Raw genomic sequence first — 27204 nt, 5'->3', positions numbered from 1 at the left:
TTCCTCTTGGATGCTCTAGACCTTGACGCCTAACCGTCTGGAAGAAGCACAGTCTTCAAAGGTAACAAGCGTCGGATCCACGCAGGATCAATTTCTTCAGTGATGCTCAATCACTTTGGGTTTGTAGGTGTTTGGGTTTTGGGATTTTCCTCACTCGATGATTTTCGCTCAAAGTCCTTGGAGGATGGGTTGCTCTCAAATGACAAGTGTCAAGTTCTCTTGGAGCAGCCAACCAGCTAGTGGTTTTAGGGGGCGGCTATTTATAGCCTAGGGAGCAGCCCAACATGATAAGACATAAATGCCCCTCAATGATATGACCGTTAGGTGGATAAGATATTTTGGGACAGCTGGCGCGCAGCACAGCAACGGTCGGAAATTTGACTCTCAAATTCCTCAGGGCTATCATGTTCCTCACTGTGTAGGCAATCCGCACTGGCACTTCCTAACTCCTCAATGAGCAAATTCATCAGCGACCAGAAGAACTTCGTCTCTGTCACTGAAGAAAGTGGCTGAACTGTATGAGATTTCCAAAGGCTTCACTCGAAGGGATTGGTAGGTGTAGGATTTTGAGTTGAGCATCACATGGAAATTTCTCCTTAGTATTTCCTCGACCCCCTTTAATAGTATGGTGTTTCCTATGACTCAAGAAAGAGAAAATGAAACTACGAAAACAAAAGTCTTCACGCTTCATGTTCCTCAAATGAATACCAAGTCTTCAAGGTCACACCAATTTCTTCACTTTCAAAGTCTTCAGGAAGTCTTTAGAATATCAAAGTCTTCAGGTGAAGAACTTCATTTTTAGGGGTCGACTTTCTCTGTAAATATCAAACTCCTCATAGACTTATAGACCTGTGTATACTCACAAACGCATTAGTCCCTTAACCTATAAGTCTTCAATACACCAAAATCACTAAGGGGCACTAGATGCACTTACAAAGATTACAACAATCTACAGTAGGCCATAAATACAACCAGTAGCATGGATGGATAGAGCATGACATGTATAACAGAACACCCTTAGTGAACATCTCCAGATTATGTATAGAATGACTTGTAGCAGCAGGTTTACATAGCATCACGAAATAACAGATTCAGCCTAGCAAAATAGTAACAGCAAGTACACTACTTAACAAGCTTGATTCCCTCACCACAAGTCATTGCATGACAAGATAAGCATAGCATCAGCAAGAAGACATGTTTATGAAACAAACTAAGGCAAGAACAAGTTCATAGCATGCAAGGATCAACTACAACAACCTTGGCAAAATTGAATACATTGTAAACAATCTGCCAGGAAACATTTTGTAGCAAAAGTAGAGCACGAAAATGACATGCTAGACTACTCCATAATTGCAACAAAGGGCAGGGCTGGATAGAGCATAACCATATGTTCAAAACATCCTTACTGAAGTATCTCAAAATATGCATGGATCTCTCTGTAGCATCAAGTTTACATGGCATCAAAATAACAGCAGAACAGGGACTAAAATCAGCAACATCACGAAGCCTAGTTTACATGCTTGTGCTAGTCACCACATTGATTACAAAAATACATGGTAAGCACCTCTGTAAAGAAGCCATGGCATAGATCAAAACACATGTAGACATCAACCTCATAGGATGCACACATCAATCCTGGCAAAAATGACAAAAGGGCATGTTATAATAGTTTCAGCAGATTAATAGCAACATGCACTCTTGCAATGATGATTCAGGCATCAAGATGAACTCAAATGAACATGATGCAATGGAATGAAATGAAGTACTCATTGAGACGAACAAATTCACATATTACACGCACGAAATAGAGCTACGGATGCAGAGATATGATGCGATGAACATGGCATGATAATGTCAAAATACTCCGGGACTTGGTGGAAATCGGGGTCAACCTTATCTCCCAGATCCAGATCGGGGCGCGAAGCTCGAGGCTCACCGGAGAACTCGCCGAAGTCGGGGAGGAGATGGCCGGAGATGCTCGGGGAGGAGCGGAGGAGGCCGGGGGCGGCGCCGGGCGGCGGCGGGAGTCGCCGGCGAGGCGAGGGGCGGCCGGCCTCGGGGCGCCCAAGGACGGTGAGGCTGGGGCCCTGGCGAGGCGGCAGACGGTGGAGGCGGCCACGGCAGGGAGGCAATGGGGCGCGGTGGCTGGGGCACAGGGCGCGGGGGCCGGGCGGCGGAGTCGGACACCGAGGCGAGGCGGCGGAGGGCGGGGCCGGCGACGGCGCACACCGGCGGCGGGCACGGCGAAGGTCGGCACGGCGGCGGATGGGCCAGGTGGCAGGGCGCGGGGAACTGGGCTCACGGGCGTGGCGGCGCTCGGGCGCGGGCCCGGGGAGGGCCGGCGATGGGCCTCGCGGGCTTCGGCGGCGCGTGGGACGGGAGGCGGTGACGTGGTGGCGCAGGAATGGCTGAGGCGGCGGAGGAGGTGACGTGTCGTCCCCGGATTGGTCCGGGCGACGTGGAGGCTGGCGGTGGACGTGTCCGGCCGCGAGCGGACATGTCCGGCGCGGCGCGGAGGGGAATTTTAGGGTTTGGACTGCGATTTGGATGGGGGAGGGCATATTTATAGTTTCTGGGAGCTAGGAGAGTCCAAATGGAGCACGGTTTTCGGCCACGCGATCGTGATCGAACGGCGGAGAGCATGGAGGGGAGTTAGAGGGGTTTGGTGTGCTGTGGGAAGAGATGTTGGGCTGCAAAGAGAAAGGGCTTTTGTGGTTACCCGGTTAACCGTAGGAGTATCAAACGACCTCCAAATGGCACGAAACTTGACAGGCGGTCTACCGATGCTAAACCAAGGCCGCTTGGCAAACCTCGGGCCATTCCGAGAAAGTTTAACACCCGCTCACAACGAGAGAAAAAAAGGGGGGACGCCGGAGGGAATAGGAGTGCCGGATTACAAAACGGACAACGGGGAAAATGCTCGGATGCATGAGACGAACATGTATGCAAAATGAGATGCACATGTTGACATGATAAAATGCAACATGCAAGCAAATGACATGGCAACGACATGGCAACGACGGCGAATAACTGACAAACACCTGGTGCATCAGATCCGGGGCGTTACATTTCTCTTCGAGGCTGGGCCCCATGTGTGTTGGTTCCTCTCGCAGCAAAGCTAGTTGGCGGCAAAGAGAACGCGGCTCCACACGAACAGAGCCAAATGTATGCCGCCCCCATCACGTCATGGCAGAAGACACGGAATGCAGCTTGTTTGCCAGCTCGGACACTGAACCATCGTCTTTCCATGCAGCTTCCACAGATGCTGCAAAGCGACTGTCTGTCTCCCACGGGCACTCGTATCGAAACGGTTTATTTATGTTCATCCTCCTGTTTCCAGTCTCCAAGTCATTCAGCAGAAGGATGGGACTATGATCACTCTTCGCCGCTGTCCGGTGCTCCACGCTAGCAAATGGAAACAAGCTTGACCAGCTAGGCGTTGCCAACGCTCTATCCAGCCTGACCCTGCAGTATTGTCCACCCACCACCCGCTTTTCAAAAGTCCAGTCCAACCCCTTGTAACCCAGGTCCGACAAGCCACAAACATCCACAGCCTCCCGAAACCCAGCAATATGCGAGCTGTCTCGGGAATTTGGACCCATCTGCTCTTCTTGTCCCAAAACCTCGTTAAAGTCGCCGATGCAAACCCAAGGCAGGGTACTCTCTCCCCGTAGTCTCCTCATCTTGTCCCAAGTTTTATATCCCAGGCTCCTATTTTCCTCCTGATACGTCTCCGTCGTATCTACTTCTCCAAACACTTTTTCCCTTGTTCTGGACTCTAACTTGAATGATTTGAATGGAACTAACCCGGACTGACGTTGTTTTCAGCAGAATTGCCATGATGTTGTTTTTTGTGGAGAAAACAAAAGTTCTCGGAATGACCTGAAACTCCACGGAATATCTTAGAATAAATAATAAAAAATCCTCGCCAAAGATGAAGACCAGGGGGCCCACACCCTGTCCACGAGGGTGCCCCCCCTCCTGGGCGCGCCCCCTACCTCGTGGGCCCCCTGGAGACCTTCCGACGCCAACTACAACTCCATATATTGGCTTTCGGGGAGAAAAAATCAGAGAGAAGAAACCATCGCATTTTACGATACGGAGCCGCCGCCAAGCCCTAATATCTCTCGGGAGGGCTGATCTGGAGTCCGTTCGGGGCTCCGGAGATGGGGATTCATCGCCGTCGTCATCATCAACCATCCTCCATCACCAATTTCATGATGCTCACCGCCCTACGTGAGTAATTCCATCGTAGGCTTGCTGGACGGTGATGGGTTGGATGAGATTTATCATGTAATCGAGTTAGCTTTGTTAGGGTTTGATCCCTAGTATTCACTATGTTCTAAGATTGATGTTGCTATGACTTTGCTATGCTTAATTCTTGTCACTAGGGCCCGAGTGCCATGATTTCAGATCTGAACCTATTATGTTTTCATGAATATATGTGAGTTCTTGATCCTATCTTGCAAGTCTATCGTCACCTACTATGTGTTATGATCCGGCAGCCCCGAAGTGACAATAATCGGGACCACTCCCGGTGATGACCATAGTTTGAGGAGTTCATGTATTCACTATGTGCTAATGCTTTGTTCCGGTTCTCTATTAAAAGGAGGCCTTAATATCCCTTAGTTTCCAATAGGACCCCGCTGCCACGGGAGGGTAGGACAAAAGATGCCATGCAAGTTCTTTTCCATAAGCACGTATGACTATATTCGGAATACATGCCTACATTACATTGATGAATTGGAGCTAGTTCTGTGTCACCCTATGTTATGACTGTTACATGACGAACCGCATCCGGCATAATTATCCATCACTAATCCGGTGCCTACGAGTTTTCCATATACTAGTTCTCGCTTATTTACTTTTCCGTTGCTACTGTTACAGTCACTACAAAATACCAAAAACATTACTTTTTCTGTCTTTACTTTAGTTACCATTATCACCACTATCATACTACTTTGCTACTAAACACTTTGCTGCAGATATTAAGTTTCCAGGTGTGGTTGAATTGACAACTCAGCTGGTAATACTTGAGAATATTCTTCCGCTCCCTTTGTGTCGAATCAATAAATTTGGGTTGAATACTCTACCCTCGAAAACTGTTGCGATCCCCTATACTTGTGGGTTATCAAGAGCTTTTTCTGGCGCCGTTGCCGGGGAGCATAGCTCTATTCTTTGAGTCACTTGGGATTTATATCTGTTGGACACTATGAAGAACTTGAAAGACGCTAAGACAACAATTTATCCCTCAACTACGAGGGGAGGTAAGGAACTGCCATCCAGCTCTGCACTTGATTCACCTTCTGTTATGAGTAAGTTAGCGACACCTAAACCTACTTCTGCTATTCATTTCGATATGTCGCATGATATTGATGATGCCACTTCTACTATGCATGATACTTATGATGAAACTACTTCTATGCTTGATACTACTGTGCCCCTTGGTGAATTTCTAGATGAGCAAATTTCTAGGTCTAGAGAAAGAGAAATTATTGAATCTGAATACAATGATGAAAGTGATGATGAAGATATGCCTGCTATTCATGAGGGTTATCTTTTTGATGCGGAATCTTCTGCAGCTATTTTTGCCTGCCAAGATAGATATGAACTTAAGAGGCTGCTAATTAAATGGAGTAAAGAATCTCTTAGAGATAGAATGAAACCCGACCCTGCTTTTGCTACTTCACCTATCTATGTTCCCGATAAGGATTATTATGAATTTTCTGTTGATCTAGATATAATTACTTTGGTTGAATCTGATCCTTTTTATGGCTATGAATCTGAAACTGTTGTGGCACATCTTACTAAGTAAAATGATATAGCCGCCCTGTTTACTAATATGAGAGATCGCGCTACTTTTATATACTCAAAAAAATTCCGTTCTCATTAAAGGGTGATGCTAAGATATGGTTTAATTCTCTTGATCCTGGTTGTGTGTGTAGTCCCCAGGATATGATTTATTACTTCTCTGCTAAATATTTCCCTGCTCATAATAAACAAGATGCTTTGAGGGAAATATACAACTTCGTGCAAATTAAAGAAGAGAGTCTCCCACAAGCTTGGGGGAGGCTTCTCAAGTTACTGAATGCTTTGCCTGAGCATCCTCTTAAGAAACCTAAAATACTTGATATATTTTATAATGGACTAACCGATGCTTCCAGAGATTACCTGGAAAGTTGTGCCGGTTCTCTTTTCAGGGAAAGAACACCAGATGAAGCTGAAATTCTATTGAATAATATGTTGACAAATGAAAATAATTGGGCACTTCCTGAGCCAGCTCCAGAGCCAATTACTGAGCCTATTCCTAAACCAACTCCAAAGAAGAGAGGTGTTATATTTCTCAGTCCCGAAGATATGCAAGAGGCAAAGAAGTCTATGAAAGAAGAGGGTATTAAAGCTGAAGATGTTAAGAATTTACCTCTTATTGAAGAAATACACGGTCTTAATTTACCGCATGTTGAAGAAGTATATGATCTCAATTCTTTATTCACTGAAGAACCTCCTGATCCCGATATCCCGACACAGGTAGTAAAGGTAAATTCTCTCTATAGATATGATAAAGTTGAAGTCCCTCCTAATAAAATTGCTAATCAGTGCTTGGATGAGTTTAATAACTTTGTGTTTAAGCAAGAGGATTTTAATGCTTATTTTGGTAGACAATTAAAACAAGATGCTTATATGATTAAACGCTTGGGTGATTATATGGCTAATATTAGAGGTGAACTTAAACTTGTTAGCAAACATGCTTCTATGGTTACCACTCAAGTAGAACAAGTACTTAAAGCTCAAAAAGAATTGCTTGATGAAATGAATTGTAAGAAAAATGATTATGCTGTTAGAATGGCTACTAGAACTGGTAGAATGACTCAGGAACCTTTGTATCCTGAAGGCCACCCTAAGAGAATGGAGCAAGATTCTCAGAGAAATAATATTGATGTACCTAGTTCCTCTAAAAGGAAGAAAAAGAAAAATGATAGGACCTTGCAAACTTCTAGTGAACCTATTGCTGAACCACCTGAGAATCCAAATTATATCTCTATGTCTGATGCTGAAACACAATCTGGTAATGAACATGAACCTAGTGAAAATGTTAATGATGCTGTTCATGATGATGCTCAACCTAGTAATTATAATGATGTAGAAGTTGAACCTGTTGTTGATCTTGATAACCCACAATCAAAGAATCATCGTTATGATAAAAGAGACTTTGTTGCTAGAAAACATGGTAAAGAAAGGGAACTGTGGGTTCAGAAACCCATGCCTTTTCCTCCAAAACCATCCAAGAAAAAGGATGATGAGGATTTTGAGCACTTTGCTGAAATGATTAGACCTATCTTTTTGTGTATGCGATTAACTGATGTACTCAAAACAAATCCTTATGCTAAGTATATGAAGGATATCATTACTAATAAAAGAAAGATACCGAAAGCTGAAATTTCCACCATGCTTGCCAATTATACTTTTAAGGGTGGAATACCAAAGAAACTTGGAGATCCTGGAGTACCTACTATACCATGCTCCATTAAGAGAAATTATGTTAAAACTGCTTTATGTGATCTTGAAGCCGGTGTTAGTGTTATGACTCTCTCTTTATATCATAGACTTGACTTGACTAAGTTGACACCTACTGCAATATCTTTGCAAATGGCTGATAAATCAACTGCTATAGATGTCGGTATTTGTGAGGATGTGCCTGTTGTGGTTGCAAATGTTACTATTTTAACGGACTTTGTTATTCTTGATATTCCCGAGGATGATAGTATATCTATTATTCTTGGAAGACCTTTTCTTAATACTGCAGGGGCTGTTATTGATTGCAACAAACGCAATGTTACTTTGCATGTTAATGGTAATGAGCATACGGTACACTTTCCGAGGAAACAACCTCAAGTTTATAGTATCAATTCTATTGGAAAAATTCCATCGATTATATTTGGAGGTTTTGAATTTGCTCTCCCTACTGTTAAGAAGAAATATGATATACTTATTATTGGGGATGTCCATATCCCCGTTGAGGTAACATAGTGTTATTCGAAATTTCTCCGGTTCCATGTTAATCGGAATGAGTTTGTTAACAGGACTTGATCAACCTTGTTAGTGGATTCTTTTAGATGAACATGAGATGGATGAAACTAGAAGCACAACCTTCTGTACCCTCTTTATATTTTCTGTTATTAAGTAGAAATAAAGTAAAATAGTATTTTTTTTTTGTCTGTTTCCTGATTTATCCGTGCAATATAAAAATATCCCGAAAATAAAAGTCCTCAGAATGCCATGCCAATTTAATATGATTTTTTCGGGAAGATTTGAGGATTTACTGTGCAAAAATTACCACGGTGGGAGCTGCCACCTGGCCACGAGGGTGGAGGGCGCGCCCTACCCCCCTGGGCGCGCCCCCCTGCCTCGTGGGCCCACGGTGGCCCTCCTCCACTTATCCCTGCAACCATCTTCTTCCTCTGCCTCACACAAACACGAAAAACCAACTCAAGCACGAGTTCCAGCCCCTGTTGCTGCGATTTTCGATCTCCTTGCTCAAAGCACCTCTCGTAAAACTGCTTGGGGAGATTGTTCCTTGGTATGTGACTCCTCCGTTGGTCCAATTAGTTTTTGTTCTAGTGCTTTATTCATTGCAAATTTATGCTGCATAGGTGACCATGTTCTTGAGCTTGCATGTCAAATCCATATGGTTCCAAGTAGTTCTAATGCTTGATATAGGCTCTAGGCACTTGTGGGAGTAGTTGCTATCAATTTTATTGAAGTTGGTTCACTTTTATTTGAAGTTACTAAAAATTTCAGGTTGTTTCAGAAATAATGAAGAGACTTTTGAGGGGCTCGTCGAGTCGAAGCTCAAGGAAAAACAAAAGGAAGAAGAACAGAAGCCAAAATTTAATTTGCCTCGCACCGCGGAGGTCCGGTCGTGTGAATGGCCTTCCGATGACTTCTTGAGGAGAGCCGGGATTTATGAGGATTTCTATTTATTGATTGAGAATGCTGGCCTCACCGACCTCCTCGCGCGACCAACGTCGTCAGTATCTCTTACTCACAAATACTTTTGTGCAAAACTTCCACTTTTTCCCTAAGAAATCACCTCCATCAGTAGAGTTTCATTTATATGACGTTGTTAAGGAGATGCCGTTAGCTGAATTTTGCGAGGTTTGCAAAATACCCTTTGAGGGCACCTTGGATGAACCACACTGTAACGAAGTAGAAGCTTATATTAACACTATCACGGTGGGAGAAACTAGGAAGGTTTCTGATGCAAGAATTACTAGCATACATTTTCCTGTTTTACACTACTTTGCCTTATTTGCTAGTCGTTGCTTGATTGGTCACGGGAACTGTGGAAACCTTAGTGTTCCTGATGTTATCATTTTGCTCCATGGTTTATACCGCAATAACTCTGTTAGTATGGGTGGAATTGTTGCTAGACGGTTAAGTCTGAACCGTACTAAGGGCCCCGTCTTTGGAGGCATTTATGCTTCACGCCTAGCAGAGTATTTTGAAATACCTATTAGGCATGAGGATAAAGAGGAAACATTGTTGCCCCATGCTTATTTAGATTATAAGAGTATGCTAGCGCATGATTTTCTTATTAAGAGTCGTGAAGGGGAGCTCAAATATAAAATGTACTTTGATAAACATCACCCTAAGACTATTACTTTTCCTGCTCCCTCTTTGTTTAACTTGTCTACAGGTCCTCACATCGTTCCGTGGGTGGCCATTTAAGCCTATCAAAATCCTGCACCAGCCCCGGAGCCGGAGCCACAAGATGAGCCTCCACGACAGTCTGTTTATTCTTGGGATCTAGAGGTGGTTGCCAGCCAGTGGCAGTCAGAGTCTTCTTCATCGCAATATGACCCCAGCTTCACATACGGGTATCTACCAGGTTATCCCTGGCAATAGTCCAACTTAGGCCAAAAGCCTAAGCTTGGGGGAGTATGTATTTCCCACCAACATTACATTCATGTTCACACACACTCATTGCTAGATGTCGGTGCTCATACCCTTTCACTGTAATATCCATGCTAGATTATTTTCTCTTTCCTGCCTTCTTCTTGTGTGTTTAATAAACCTTAAGAAAAACAAAAAAAATAGTAGTAGTTTACTTCTTTGTTGTAGTAATTAAAAAGGAAAACCCAAAAATATTTCCCGTTCTTCTTTTGCTTGTTGGGAGCTTTCCCGTGTAAATAGTTTTTATTTCTTTTCTTTTCTTTGGGGGTCAGTAGGAAAAGACCATGATTAAATTGTTGAAGTGGCTCTTATATGCATCATTGTTGATTTAACCAAGAGCCCATATTGCCTTGTCTTCTCCTATTTATTGAATGCTCACAGATTCCAGCTTAGTCCAATGCACGTGCACTCTTATTATTATTCACACCGTTCGGTCGTGCAAGTGAAAGGTAATTATGATGATACATGATGAACTGACTGAGATGGGAAAAGCTGGTATGAACTCGACCTCTCTTGTTTTTGTAAATATGATGAGTTCATCGTTCTTGATTCAGCTTATTATGAATAAACATGTCGCAATGACAATTAGAGATTATAGTTGCTTGTGCCATGCTTTATTAGCTATGAGTTATAATGGTTTACCTTGTGTGCCAACATGCTATTAAAATGGTTGTGATGTGGTATGGTGGGGTGGTATCCTCCTTTGAATGATTTAAGTGACTTGACTTGGCACATGTTCACGCATGTAGTTGAAACAAATCAACATAGCCTTCACGATATTTATGTTCATGGTGGATTATATCCTACTCACGCTTGTATTCAATGTTTATTAATTTTAATGCATGTTCATGACTGTTATCGCTCTCTAGTTAGTTGCTTCCCAGTATTTTGCTAGCCTTCACTTGTACTAAGCAGGAATACTACTTGTGCATCCAATCCCTTAAAACCTAAAGTTATTCCATATGAGTCCACTATACCTTCCTATATGCGGTATCTACCTGCCGTTCCAAGTAAATTTGTATGTGCCAAACTCTAAACCTTCAAATAATCATTCTGTTTTGCATGCTCGAATAGCTTATATATCAACTAGGGTTGCCCTTATCCTACGTGTTAGGTGGGTTATTCTCAAGAGGAGTGGACTCCGCTCCTCATTCACGAGAAAATGGCTGGTCACCGGGATGCCCAGTCCCATGCTTTATGCAAACTAAATCAAAATAATTGCAAACAAAACTCCCCCTGGGACCCGTTGAATGTTGGAGGCACTCGTTGTTTCGAGCAAGCCATGGATTGATGCTTGTGGAGGAGGGGGGTATAAAATTTACCATTCCATTTGGGAACCGCCTATAATTTGTTTAGCATGGAAGATATCGTCATCTTTTAGTTGTTATGTTGACAATGAAAGTATGCCGCTCAAAATATAATTTACCTCTATTTCAAAACCGAGCTTTGGCACCTCTACAAATCCCTGTGTCCCTGTGCGAAGGGCCTTTCTATTTACTTTTATGTTGAGTCATCACCCTCTTATTAAAAGCACTAGCTGGAGAGCACAACTGTCATTTGCATTCATTACTGTTAATTTATATCGGGTATGACTATGATTGGATCTCTTTTACCATGAATTACAATGTCTAGTCAGTCCTTGATCTTTGAAGGTGCTCTGCATTTATGTTTTGCGGTCTCAGAAAGGGCTAGCGAGATACCATCTTGTTATATCATATTATGATTATTTTGAGAAAGTGTTGTCATCCGAGATTTATTATTATAGCTTGCTATCTGATTAAGTTATTGATATGAGTAAACATGAGACCTAGGAGTTATTGCAAATGTGGTTAGTTATGATCTTTGCTGAAAACTTGAATGCTGGCTTGACATAGTTATAACAACAAGAGCAAACAGAGTTTGTAAAAGTTTTTCTTTTTCTCTTTTAGTTTGTCAACTGAATTGCTTGAGGACAAGCAAGGGTTTAAGCTTGGGGGACTTGATATGTCTCCATCGTATCTACTTTTCCAAACACTTTTGCCCTTGTTCTGAACTCTAACTTGTATGATTTGAATGGAACTAACCCGGACGGACGTTGTTTTCAGCAGAATTGCCATGATGTTATTTTTTGTGCAGAAAACAAAAGTTCTCGGATTGACCTGAAACTCCACGGAATATCTTAGAATAAATAATAAAAAATCCTCGCCAAAGATGAAGACTAGGGGGCCCACACCCTGTCCACGAGGGTGGGGGCGCCCCCCACCCCTCCTGGGCGCGGCCCCCTACCTCGTGGGCCCCCTGGAGACCTTCCGACACCAACTCCAACTCCATATATTGGCTTTCGGGGAGAAAAAAATCAGAGAGAAGAAACCATCGCGTTTTACGATACGGAGCCGCCGCCAAGCCCTAATCTCTCTCAGGAGGGCTGATCTGGAGTCCGTTCGGGGCTCCGGAGAGGGGGATTCGTCGCCGTCATCATCATCAACCATCCTCCATCACCAATTTCATGATGCTCACCGCCGTGCATGAGTAATTCCATCATAGGCTTGCTGGACGGTGATGGGTTGGATGAGATTTATCATGTAATCGAGTTAGCTTTGTTGGGGTTTGATCCCTAGTATCCATTATGTTCTGAGATTGATGTTGCTATGACTTTGCTATGCTTAATGCTTGTCACTAGGGCCCGAGTGCCATGATTTCAGATCTGAACCTATTATGTTTTCATGAATATATGTGAGTTCTTGATCCTATCTTGCAAGTCTATAGTCACCTACTATGTGTTATGATCCGGCAACCCCAAAGTGACAATAATCGGGACCACTCCTGGTGATGACCATAGTTTGAGGAGTTCATGTATTCACTATGTGCTAATGCTTTGTTCCGGTTCTCTATTAAAAGGAGGCCTAATATCCCTTAGTTTCCAATAGGGCCCCGCTGCCACGGGAGGGTAGGACAAAAGATGGCATGCAAGTTCTTTTCCATAAGCACGTATGACAATATTCGGAATACATGCCTACATTACATTGATGAATTGGAGCTAGTTCTGTGTCACCCTATGTTATGACTTGTAACACCTCGGATGTAACTTTTCATCTTTGTAACTCCAACTCTTGCCATTTTCGGCTATGTGTTATGATATTCCCTCCGTCGTTGGGTTTTTGTCTTTTGTTTTGCATGTTATTCATGTCATGCATATCATATCATGTCATCATGTGCATCTCATTTGCATACGTGTTCGTCTCATGCATCCGAGCATTTTCCCCGTTGTCCGTTTTGCAATCCGACACTCCCATATGCACCGGCGCACCCCTCTTGTCTCTTTTCGTGTGCGGGTGTTAAACGTTCTCGGAATGGACCGAGCCTTGCCAAGTGGCCCTGGTATAGCACCGGTAGACCGCCTGTCAAGTTTCGTGCCATTTGGAGTTCGTTTGATACTCCAACGGTTAACTGCATAACCGCAAAGGCCTCTTTTGAGTTGCAGCCCAACACCCCTCCAAAACAGCCCAATAACCCATCTTAGTCACTCATGCTCTCCGTCGTCGGATCACGATCATGTGGGCGAAAACTACACCTCATTTGGACACTCCTAGCTCCCTCTACCTACAAATATGCATCTCCCCCTCCAAATCCGGGAAAAAACCCTAGCCTCGCTCCCTCTCCGCCGCCGGACACGTTCGGACGGAGCCGGACGCGTCCACCGCCGCGCCCCGCCTCTCGCAGCCCGCCACATGGCGCGCCGCCGCCTCCCACCGTCGAAGCCCGACGGGCCCGAGCCGCGCGCCACCGCTGGCCCGCTCGGCCCGTGCGGGGCCCCCGCGGCCCGCACCGCGCCCGCCGCCGCCCGCTCCCGCGGAGAGCCTCGCCCGCCGCCCGCCGGAACCGCCATCCGCCGCCGCGCGCCCCTGCCGCCTGCGTCCCCGTCCGCCGCCGCCGGCTCCCGTCGCGGCCCGCACAGCGCCGGCATCCGCCGGATCGGGCCGACCCTGACCGTGCCCCGGCCCATCTCCGGCCTTCTCCAGCAGCTCCGGCGAGCTCCGGCCTCGCCTCGGTTTGCATGCCACACAAACCCTAGATCTGGACGAGGTTGACCCCGAAATCTTCTAAGTATGCATATTTTTCTTGCCATATTCATCGTGTCATAACTTTGCACTCTGTTTTGGGCGTGTAGCATACTCATTGTTCGTCTCGATGAGTACATCATTCCATCTCATTGCATCATTTTCATTTGAGCTCATCTTGATGCCCGAAATGTTGTTGGAAGAGGGCTATGTGATGTTAGTTTCAGATTCTTATCAGAACATGCACTTTTGTCATTTTTGCCATGATTGATGTGTGCGCCTTATGTATTTGAGCCCTACATGTGTTTTGAACTATGCCATGCCATCTTTACAGAGGTGCTTACCATGTATTTTTGTGATCAATTTGATGACTAGCACAAGCATGCAAACTAGGCTTCGTGATATTGCTGATTTTAGTCCCTGTTCTGCTGTTATTTTGATGCCATGTAAACATGTTGCTACAGAGAGATCCATGCATATTGTGAGTTACTTCAGTAAGGGTGTTTTGAACGTATGGTTATGCTCTCTCCATTCATGCCCCTGGTTGCAATTATGGAGTAGTCTAGCATGTCATTTTCGTGCTCTACTTTTGTTACAAAATGTTTCCTGGCAGATTGTTTACATGTTATTCAATTTTGCCAAGGTTGTTGTAGTTGATCCGTGTATGCTATGATGTTGTTCTTGCCATGTATAGCTTCTATGCCATGTCTTCTTGATGGATGTATGCTTAGTTTATCATGAAATGCTCTATAGTGAGTGCATCAAGCTCACGAAGGTGCCTTCGTAATTCTGTCAATGCCATGCTCTGTTTGCTGAATCTGTTAACGAAACTTGCTATGTTCACATGGGTGCCATCATATTTTCTGATCCTTTTTGGCTCATGGTCACTAAGGGACTTTTGTTCTATGCTTTTAGTAGAATCATGCCATGTCTTGTTTTGATATTATAAGTTCCTGTAGCATGTTGATTACTTGCTCTGAACATCGCTTCCTGATGCTGTTTATGCCATGTCCTAGCTGATAACTTTTGCACTTTCGCCATGCTTGTCTGAACCTGTTATGGTGTGATTTAGCCGTAGCTCAGTGTTCCTATTTTGTTAAAAATCTCCTGTAGATCACTGCCATATGCTTTGTTTTTATGTTGGGGTGATGTAGCATAGTTTCTTGTTGCATGCTAAGTAGCATCGTGCTGTTAATCGCAGATTTGTGCCATTCTTGTTTTGCTTGCCATTTGCAAACCGTGCATCCGTTCCCGGTGATCTTTATATCGATTTCAACCGAAATCACCTCATCTTTCTAGCGGCATACTTGGTTTGCCAATTTGATGCCTTGTTCATCCTTTTTCCTCCCGGAGCACGCATACGCATTGCATATCACATCTCGCATATCATGACATGTATTGCATCATGTTGCTTGTGCATTGCACCGTGGTTTATTGTGGTTCCTTTGCTTGTGTTTTTGCTTTGGATAGAGCCAGGAGATGAGTACGTACACGAGGAACCTGTTGAGTACGCTAACGAGGATCAAGCCTTCGACAATTCTGAGAACTTTGCAGGCAAGATGACCATACCTTCGATATCACTTCTATCTTTGCTTTGCTAGTTGCTCGCTCTATCGCTATGTTAGCTCTACCCGCCACTGTTTATCATGCCTCCCTATTTCCATGTCAAACCTCTAACCATCCTGTTCTAGCAAACCGTTGTTTGGCTATGTCACCACTTTTGCTCAGCCCCTCTTATAGCGTTGCTAGTTGCAGGTGAAGATGAAGTTTGTTCCTGGTCGGAACAGGGATATTTTGGGATATCACAATATCTCATGTTTAATTAAATCACCTTATATACTTGGTAAAGGGTGGAAGGCTCGGCCTTATGCCTGGTGTCTCATTCCAGTCTTGCCGCCCTAGTTTCCGGCATACCGGTGTTATGTTCCTTGATTTTGCGTTCCTTACGCGGTTAGGTGATTTATGGGACCCCCTTTATAGTTCGCTTTGAATAAAACTCCTCCAGCAAGGCCCAAACTTGGTCTTACCATTTGCCACCTAAGCCTCTTTCCCTTGGGTTTTCGCGAGCCCGAGGGTCATCTTTATTTACCCCCCCCCCCCCCGGGCTAGTGCTCCTCCGAGTGTTGGTCCAAACTATAGCACCGTGTGGGACCGTCCCTTGGCAACTTGGGTTATGTTGGTACTTGTACGCTTAGCTTATCCGGTGTGCCCTGAGAACGAGATATGTGCAGCTCCTATCGGGATTTGTCGGCACAGTGGGTGGTCTTGCTGTTCTTGTTTTACCATTGTCAAAATGTCTTGCGAACCGGGATTCCGAGACTGATCGGGTCTTCCCGGGAGAAGGTATATCCTTCGTTGACCGTGAGAGCTTATGATGGGCTAAGTTGCGACACCCCTGCAGGGTATATTATCTTTCGAAAGCCGTGCCCGTGGTTATGAGGCAGATGGGAATTTGTTAATGTCCGGTTGTAGATAACTTGACAATTGACTTCATTAAAATGCATCAACCGCGTGTGTAGCCGTGATGGTCTCTTCTCGGCGGAGTCCGGGAAGTGAACACGGTTTGACGTAAGTAGTTTCAGGATCACTTCTTGATTGCTTCTAGCTTCTTGACCATTGCGTTACTTCTCTTCTCGCTCTCACTTGCGTATGTTAGCCACCATATATGCTTAGTGCTTGCTGCAGCTCCACCATATTACCCCTTTACCTACCTATGAGCTTAAATAGTCTTGATCTCGCGGGTGTGAGATTGCTGAGTCCTTGTGACTCACAGATTCTACCAAAACAGACGCAGGTGCCGAGGATACCAGCGCAGATGGCGCGACCGAGCTCAAGTGGGAGTTTGACGAGGACCTTGGCCATTACTATGTATCGTTTCTAGATGATCCGTAGTGGTGCCCAGTCGGGACGATCGGGGATCTAGCATTTGGGGTTGTCTTCTTTTCATTTGGATTTGACCGTAGTCGGTCTATGAGTGTATTTTGAATGATGTATGATCTTAATTATGTATTGTGTGAAGTGGCGATTGTAAGCCAACTCTCTTTATCCCATTCTTGTTCATTACATGGGATTGTGTGAAGATGACCCTTCTTGCGACAAAACCACCATGCGGTTATGCCTCTATGTCGTGCTTCGACACGTGGGAGATATAGCCGCATCGTGGGTGTTACATGACTGTTACATGACGAACCGCATCCGGCATAATTATCCATCACTAATCCGGTGCCTACGAGTTTTCCATATACTGGTTCTCGCTTATTTACTTTTCCGTTGCTACTGTTACAATCACTACAAAATACCAAAAACATTACTTTTGATGTCTTTACTTTTGTTACCGTTATCACCACTATCATACTACTTTGCTACTAAACACTTTGCTGCAGATATTAAGTTTCCGGGTGTGGTTGAATTGACAACTCAGCTGCTAATACTTGAGAATATTCTTTGGCTCCCCTTGTGTCGAATCAATAAATTTTTGTTGAATACTCTACCCTCGAAAACTGGTGATATCCCCTATACTTGTGGGTTATCACCTCCCCATAGAAACACGTCAAACGCCATTGCTCGGCGCCTGGTTTAGAAACCCATGAATCAATGTGTTATTGAGAAAAGTTTTTTAGTGCAAGATCAACAGTTGATTTCTAGAAAATACATAGACCTCCACTCCTTCCACTACTTGCTACTGCAAAGCTACTATCAAACCCTAACGAAACAGGCAAATCCTCCACTCGGTTCTTTGCTATTTGTGTCTCCACTATACAAAGCACCGACGGCGCACTAGCCTCCACAAGATCACGGAGCTCACGTACTATCGCGGGGTCGCCAATCCCACGGCAGCTCCAGCATAGGGTTCTCATCTTGACCGGTGGCCCTCCTCAGGGGAGGCCGCTTCACTGTTTTGCTCCGAACTTTCTCCTTTTTCCCCTTCTTGATGACGCTTTTGATGATGTGATTTTTCTCTGGTGTAGTAGCCACCGCAGATGGGCCAGCTGTTGGTGTAGTTCCTTCGATCATCATCACCGTATCCGCAACCTTGCCTGATAGGTTCCTCAACTATTGTCCCCCAATGTTAAGCGTTCCGTCCGCTGTCACCAGCCTCTTCCTCGCCCCATTCTCACCTGCCCTCTCGACCAGAGCGCCCCGTTCATCCACATCCATCTGGTGAGGGGCGTGAAAAACTCCTTCTCCTCCATCGTTCCTTCCTCTTCCTCCCATCGATCCTCTACCTCCACATGTTCATCTATCTTCTCCACCTGCCGTCCGGCCTCTTCCCCTTCCCCCTCCACTACAAAAAAGACACATCCGTGACATTTTTGGCTGAACGAAAAAAAAATCTGTCATACATATGACACTTCTATGACGATAATTGTGACAAAACCCAGTATCATCATAGATGTGGTGGGCTCCTACTTCTATTACAAAAAATCATGACAAAAAATGGGCTTTTCGTCCTGGTCGGGCCGAAGACGGAGCTGCATGACATTCTTTGGGCCGTCCATGACGGAAAAACCCGTGGTAGAAGCGAGGGGGAGGAAAATTTCGGGGAGTTGCCAGTTACGGTGGGAGGCCGGGGGCCGAGCGATGCGCGTTTCTATCGTACATGTACGCGCATGTGTGCGAGGCATTGGCTCTAACTGAACCTGAGCAAGGCGTTGGGCTCTAACTGAACCTGAGTGATTGCACTGCAGGCTACGCATTACTGAAACCGAGTGATCGATCGATGGCTGTTAACTAAACCCGATGGAGCGATTCCTTCGCTACTGCTGCTAACTTAAGCCGATCGATTGGATGAACAGCGAGCGTTGCGGGGGGGTCGTATGAACAGTGAGCAGTGGCGTTGCCTCTGGATGAATAGGACCCCGTGGTGTGGAGGGCTGGATGAATAGTAGACGGTGGAGGGGTGGTTGAATAGGACCCCGTGGTGTGGAGGGCTGGATGAACAGTAGACGGTGGAGGGGTGGTTGAACAGTAGCCGGTGGAGTAGCGCGCAGTGGAGGCTGGATGAACAGGAGCCCGTGGAGGCTGGAGGAGGTCGACGGTAGCCCGTGGAGGCTGGAGGAGGTCGACGGTCGAGATGAACAGTATCCCGTGGAGTCCCGTTTTGTGGTACGCCATACCCCTCCCGAGGAACAGGACCCCCGTTTCGCCGTAGCGCTCCAACACAAGTCCATTTCGTTCGTTTTGCGATACGCCACACCCCTCCCGATCAACAGGACCCCCGTTTCGACCGTAGGAGGTCCGTTTCCTCCGTTTTGCGGTACGCCACACCCCTCCTGATCAACAGGACCCCCGTTTCGACCGTAGGAGGTCCGTTTCCTCCGTTTTGCGGTACGCCAACCCCTCCCGATCAACAGGACCCCGTTACGAATGTAGGAGGTTTGTTTCCTCCATTGTGCGGTATGCCAGGCCTCGTTTCCATCGCCTATTCCGTCCAAGCCCTCACGATGAACATGACCATGCATTCCGTTTCGACCCAGCCGGTTGGCTCCCCATGAACACGACGATGACGTTGTTTCTCCGTTCCGACCCAGCCATGTACGTGTGCATGAGTAGGCGTTCGAGACCCTTCCCGTATGTACGTACGTGGCTGTATTTTCTTTCTTGCACCCTCGCCGTTGTACGTACGTGTGCATGCTATGTGCGCGCCTCTACATCGACACATGCGCGCCTCTACTACGACATGTGTGTGCCTCTACATCGACCAGTATGTACGTACACTTTCGCGACCAGAATGACAATGCTACGTACGCTTCGACCAGGTGGGTCCCGACTGTTAGGCACTTCCTTACCTACGAAGATGTAGCTGGTGGGTCCCAGCAGTCAGGGGGCGAATTGTCTTGGGTTTTTTTTTGCTCGGACGCACCTCCTTGCGTGCGAAGATGTAGCTGGTGGGTCCCAGCAGTCAGGGGGGAAACGTTTTTTTCGTGAAATACTGGTGGCCCGTCCGGTGGGTCCCTGCTGTCAGGTGGAGGAATAATTATTTTGCACGTAATAAGGAGGCATTTCCTTGCGGCCGCCATGGACCCAGTTGTCAGCCTCTGCACGCACAGTACTCTTCCGATGTAAGTCGGTCGTTGGCCACATTGACCATGCCGCGCCGAGAGAACCACGGCGGTGGACAACGACGAGGCCTAGGAAGGGGACGACGCGGAGCCAGGGAAGACGCAGCAGTGGATGCCCACGCGAAGAGGAGTACGAGGGTGAGGTTGTCGTCGCCGCAGAATAACAGGGGGTGTGTGTGAGTAGAGGGATGGCCTAGCCAGCGGTGGGAGTAGTAGGGGACGGTGAGGCCTCCGCGACATCACAGCCGGCCACGGGAAGCAGGAGCACGCGGCACGACCGGCGCTGCTTTGGGAGGCTGGAGCACGAAGACTAGAGGTTGAAGAAGCACTACGGCCGTTGGATGGACACCGTACAGTCACCGGAGCTAGAGTCGTTCATATTGAGTAAGTTGACAAAGCCCTCCGTCCCCTTCAACTTAGTTGGCCCACAAGTCAGCCTGCCACTATACTGGGTCCTAGCTAACAGGGGGGTATTCATTTTTTTTTGCTTCCTTGCATGCGAAGATATAGCTGGTGGGTCTGAGCTGTCAGCGGCGGTAACGTTTTTTTCGTGAAATACAGAGGCCCTTTCAGTGGGTCCCTAATGTCAGGTGGAGGAATCATTATTTTGCACGTAATAAGGAGGCATTTCCTTGCGTGCGGCCATGGACCCAGCTGTCGGCCTCTCCACGTACAGTCCACTTCATATGCATGTCGGTCGTTGGCCACGTTGACCAGGCCGCGCCGAGAGCACCAGGGTGGTGGACGACGGCGAGGCCTAGTAAGGGAAAGACACGGAGGCAGGGAAGACTCGGCAGTTTTCTCCCACGCGGAGGGGAGTACGACTGTACGAGGGTTTACTGGTTCGTCTGCCGTCGGAGAATAACAGCAGGTGTGAGTGAGTAGAGGGATGGCTAGGCCAGCGATGGTAGTACAATGGGGCGGTGAGGCCTGCGCGGTAGCACAGCCGGCCGCGGGGAGGAGGGAGCAGGCAGTCCCGCTGGCGCTTGTTTGAGCGGCTGGAGCAGGAAGAGCAGAGATTGAAGAAGCACGACGGCCGTTCGATGGACATCCAACAGTCACTGCTTGTGCGTCAACCTTTTTTTAGGAAAGCCTCAAATCTGTGGAAAACTACATACAGCCAACCTGCCATTATTCCTAATAATTTATAGCCCATTTGCTAATTCTTAAGGTTTTCTTGGAGCCCATATTCTTTTTGTTAGCATTACAGCCCATATTGTGGCCACGGTTAAAAAATTATACGAATTTTTGCATATTTCGGTGCGGTCCGAACTGTTTTTAATCCCGAAATTTTGACTCACATTCAAACTGATTTTAAAAATAAATGTATATCAATATAAAATCCAACAGATTCGCCATGCATAAAAATTAATGTAATTTAAAATCTTGAAATGAAAAATAGATATTTGAAACTAATTACCGGTTTGATGTGTTTTAAAAATGTACAGCCCATTTCTCATTACTGATAGGCCATTTTCTCAGGCAGCCGAATGAAGCTCTCCTCGTCTTGAAAGATTTGCAGCCCAACAGGCCTGACAAAGCGACTTACTTGGCAAATCACAAAAAAACTGGGTAGTGGCCTTGGACCCAGCTGTCAGCCTCTCCACGTACAGTACTCTTCCGATGGAAGTCGGTCGTTGACCACATTGACCACGCCGCGCCGAGAGGACCACGGCGGTGGACGACGGCGAGTGCTAGGAAGGGGACGACGTGGAGCCGGGGAAGACGCGGCAGTGGATGCCCACGCGGAGAGGAGCACGAGGGTTCACTGGTTCGGCTGCGGTGTGAGGCTACCATCGCTGCAGAATAACAGGGGGAGTGGGTGAGTGGAGGGTTGGCCTAGCCAGCGGTGGGAGTAGTATGGGGACGGTGAGGCCTCCGCGGCAGCATAGCCGGCCACGGGAGGCAGGAGCATGCGGCACGACCGGCGCTGCTTTGGGCGGCTGGGGAAAGAAGACCAGAGGTTGAAGAAGCACTACGGCCGTTGGATGGACATCTTTGACCATGCCGCACTGAGAGGACCAGGGAGGTGGACGATGGCGATGCCTATGAAGGGAACGACACAGAGCCGGGGAAGACACGGCAGTGGCTGCCCACGCGGTGGAGAGTATGAGGGTTGACTGGTTCGGCTGCCGTCGCCGGAAAATAACAGGAGGTGTGGGTGAGTAGAGGGATAGATAGGCCAGGGATGCAAGTATGATGGGGCCGTGAGGCCTGCCCGGTAGCACTGCCGGCCACGGAGGCGGGAGCAGGCGGTTCCGACGACGCTGGTTTGGGCGGCTGGGGCAGGAAGATCAGAGACTAAAGAAGCACGATTACCGTTAGATTGACATCTAACGGTCTGATGCTGGTAGAGTCGATTGTTGACTAAGTTTCTTTTTTGCGAAACCTTGTGTACGCATGAACTTGGTAGGCCCAAAAGTCAGCCTCCAAATCTGTGGCAGACAACATAAAGCCCATTTGCTATTTTTTTATAATTTGCAGCCCATTTTCTAATTCATAAGTAATTTATTACAACCCATTTTCTGCTCAGGACCACGGTAAAGTTCAACCTTATTTTGCATATTTCGGTGGAGTCCGAACTGTTGTAATCCTAAAATGATAAACAATTTTTTAAGAACTTATTGATTTGCCAAAAAAAATTGTTTTGTTTTTGTGAGCAAATAAGACGTGGGACAATTGAGTTGGTTTAAGGGAAACCAGTGGTAAAAAAATCAGCGCTGGGTGGGAAAAAACAACAAAAATAAGGATGTAAATATGAGAAGGGAATTTCATGTGTTTTCAATATAATGATACGTGTATATGAACTAGTAAAACTATAGGTAGAGATTAGAAAACGGATGTAGGACATGCGTTTCAAGAGGAAAATAGAACTGGGCTATGTGTTTGATTCAGTAAAAAAACTGCCTGCGAATGTTGTAAGACAAAATATAACTAACGCTGGCGGGCCAGAGGCCAGTAGATACCTGCTGGATCTTTGTGCCCCATTGTCGTCATGGGCTGGGCCTGTTAAAAACAAAACCAACCCTGGGCAGTCTGCAACCCAGTTGAAACTTGCTCGACCTGAAAAAACAATATACGTGCTCAATAAACGAAAGAATTCTGCAAGTACAGACTGATAACTGGGATGCAGCACGGATATTGCTTTTTTATCGTGATAATAAGTGCATGCACTTGTTTCGAAAAAATTGGAGAACTGGGAATTTGAACGGCGGGTGCTTATGCTACCCATCAAATAAAAATCAGGTGCCTAAAAATTCGTTTCGAAACACATGAATACAGGTTTTAGTGTACATAGTTGGCATTTTCATAACATCTTTGGCATGTTGCAGTCACTTGTTTCACTTTTTATTAACTGTCAAATTGTAATTGCTTCACCAGGTCTACGTCTAAAAAGAAAAATAGAGCTATAAACAAAGGAATATGTTTGTGCAAGTAGACGGCCGATCGGTGTCGTACCTGGAAGTTTCTTAGGTTGGGTGTAGCATATGTTGTGCTCGCTGTCGATGGTTGGTATGAACAAATCGATGAGAGACTGAAATCTCGCGCTGTCAGCACTCACTTTGGCCTCAAGGTGCTCGACCAGCTCCTGATCCGTGGGATTGAACTTGACGCCAGCCGGCAGCACCGGCCAATCCTTCTTTGACTTGCATCGGTAATTCTAGTTATATGGTACTCAATGTATGATCAATCGACTGTTTTAAGTGAATGATGAAAGATTTCGACAGATAAGTGGTACTCCAAATCTGAAGTCCAGAATACCCGAACCGCCGCCAGGATTCTTGTGTCATCTCACGCGCAGCGTGTTGTCACGTCAATTCAATGTTTGGACATGATAAATAATTTGACCGACGTATACTAGTACTGCTACTGTACTACTTACTAGTCATATTTAGTGTCACAATTTATACATAGGTTTAACTAACAAGTACGCACTTGAAGCCTCACTGATATATATGGCTTCTGCACAGCATCTCCATCATCATTATCAATACATCCTACGCAGGTGAGTTAGGATGCACTTGATCCCAGGAAGGTATCTAAATCTATCCTTCAAACCAGAGGAGTGCTTCAAACTAACAACAGTACATAATATCCAACAAAAGAGGGCCGTGCTATAGCAGCAGAATATATGGCTCAGTCTAGATATCAGCACGAATCAAGTTGTGCATATTTGCTTTTGGCATGAACCACATCGCCGCATGTCGGGTTTGCAAAAGCCATCCATCGCATGGAAGCTTGATGCCTTTCACACACTGAAGATTACCTGGCAACAAGCTGTGTCGATGAATCTCTGGATATGGTGATTCATGAAACCCATGGTATGATGTGTAAACACAGACCCCCCTCACGAATGGAAGTTGCATACCACAGTAATCATCGCCGGTCATATGATCGGTGATTGGTTGGATGATCAGATAATTGAGCCCGAGGAACAAGGAGTGGTTGCCGAGGCTGTAAACCCGCCTCCAGTTGAATACGCCTGGCCCAACGGAGCTGGGATCTTTCTCGAACACGAAGCAGCCATAGCCATCAATGTCACGAACGCCTCACGCATTGTACTGCATGTGGTTTGATGTAATGGTTTGGTCAATTTGGTACGTGCGAATGAGCATCAAATCACCGCCGTCAACTGAATGAGTGATAAACCACCACCCATCGGCTGGTATGATTCCAGGTCCTGGAATCATGAAGGCCAGCGCATTTATGTCTGCTGCAACAATTCAAATTGGAGACCAATAGGACAAAAATAAACAATCATGTTCAGAGTATGTGTGGAATTAAGATTATTATAACAGTGACACATATCATAGACAGAGAATTGCAATGCCGTGGGCATAATCATACCCCAAGTTAAAAAAATAAGCCAATGGCTTTCATATTCTAGCAACATGTCATGGTTCAAACATCATGTAACAATGAGAGGGAAACAGCTATGACAGCGCCTACTCATATTCTACCATAGCACTTACTACTACTGTTCTCATATCAACTCTAAGCAATAACATGCGTTGTTATAAAAATCTTGTAAACGAGAGTAACATATAGCAATCATGATGTTATGCTCATAATATGTATTCTAACAATCATTAGATGCCAATTGTTCTCATATCAACTCTAACAATAACATGTGTGGTCATAAAAATCTAGGAAATGAGAGGAACACATAGCAATGATGTGGTTATAGACATGTTATGCATTCTAAATTTGTAACAAATGAACAGGCAGTCATATTCATAAGGTAAAGATGAGATGAGATAGAACAATTACACGATGATAGATTCCACCAGTATAGGCAGCCAATCTGTGTGTCGACCGTGTAAACGATGCCATCGTGCACTATAGCATCAGACAGAAATGTTGCCTCAACGGGATTGATGATGAGCCATAACCATGTATGGCGACCGGATTCCAGATAGACTAATCCCATGTTGAACAAGGCAATGAGCTTGTAATCCATGTAGTCTTCTGATGGTGTGGGCACTTTGCAGATTGCAAATTTCTGCAAACAGAGGTCGAGCCAAAAGCTTGACGCGTCTCGTGCGTAGTAGGCAGGAGTGTCCGGTGGGCCGCGAGGCTCAATGTCGGCGGTATCCAACGATGGAAGGGTGATCTCTCGCTGGGTGTAGACATCCACGAGATGCCAAGGACTACCGGTGTGGTGGATAAGGACGATCCAGTTGGCCTTCATGCCCGCCCAGTAGTGGCCGCGCATGAAGGACAGGTGGACGGGTAGTCGTAGCATGTCGAGGGGCACCACGGCAACCTCTGTAGGATCGTCAAGTCGGTGCCTGGGCCACCTGCGAGGATCGGGCATCAGCAAGCAGGGTATCTTGAAAAGAGCCGGCCGGTTGCAGACGAGTAGACGGTACAAAGACACCAAGCATGCGGCCAGACGGACAGTGCTGAGTAGGTCCATACGACTACAGATCTGCTCCAAGAGAACATCTGGGAGGGAATTCCAATCGCAGCTCTGCATGTCAGTCAGTTCTTCCATTGGGGTTTTCGGTGCCTACGAGCCAGCGGGGAAGTGGATTCAGGTGGGCAAGCAAAGAAGCTTTTCCTCGTGTGGCCGAGCAGTGAGCGGGGGGATATGGTACGCGCGAGCTACCAAGGAAGATGGCGCGGGCGGGCGAGCAGTGAGCGGGGGTAAATGGTGTGCGGCCGACGATGGGGAAGAGAGGAGGAAGAAGAATGGAAGACGGGGAAGAAAGTGCATTAAATCTCTACTAGTACTACTACCAGGATATACCATCCTTCGGAGTGTAAATAGTTACACCGATGACATGTGGGTCTACCATAAGAGGGCCCATATGTTAGTTAATGGAGGACAGAGGTGCGTAGGCGTATTTGCGGAAGCGTGCTCTACTGGCAAACATGATGGCAATACTGGGTAAAGCTGATTTAGTAACAACAACACGCTGGTTCAGCTTATTAATTACGTGTCCCATCTGCTGCAGCGTGTATTGTCACTTCACTACGAAGACTAGTTGAATAGTTCTCTCTGACCGAGATGGGGAATAATGGATCGCGAGGACTTCCTTTCTATAGTATCCCTATGCCTCTACGCTCACTTCACTCATTTTGCTCCGTACCTAGTCACTTGTTGAAATCTGTAGAAAGACAAATACTCCGTATTTGGGAACAGAGGGAGGCTTTTACTCCGTACTATTTGGGAACAGAGGGAGTATCACCATATGGAGGGAACAGAGGAAGCTTGAAATATGAACATGTCAATGGCAGGGAGTAAGCCCCATGCATGCATGCATGCATGCAACATGCAACACTCACACGTACACATGGACGCACGCAACACTCACGCACCCATGTGGCACACAGCACACGACACGACACACACAGCTCACGCTCAAGTGCTCAACCTACACCCTACGTCCGTGAAAGACTGTACATTTAGAGATTTAGGCTGGTCATAGTGGGGAGTAACTTAGAGTAGTAACATACATAGGTTACTACTCTATGTTACTACCCTTATAGTGGGAAGTGTCATATGTGTAGTAACATACACATGTTCATTCATTGTCTTGTTGACTCATTTTGCATTGTAAAGTGCTATGTGATGGTAACATATTAGGTTACTCTATTTGCCTCTCTCCTCATTAACTACTTGCCACATCAACATTTTTGCTTAT

Source organism: Triticum aestivum, chromosome 6B (genome assembly GCF_018294505.1).
Source record: "Triticum aestivum cultivar Chinese Spring chromosome 6B, IWGSC CS RefSeq v2.1, whole genome shotgun sequence".
Lineage (NCBI taxonomy): Eukaryota > Viridiplantae > Streptophyta > Magnoliopsida > Poales > Poaceae > Triticum > Triticum aestivum.
The sequence above is the reverse complement of the archived record's forward strand: the minus strand, read 5'-3'. Positions refer to the sequence as shown.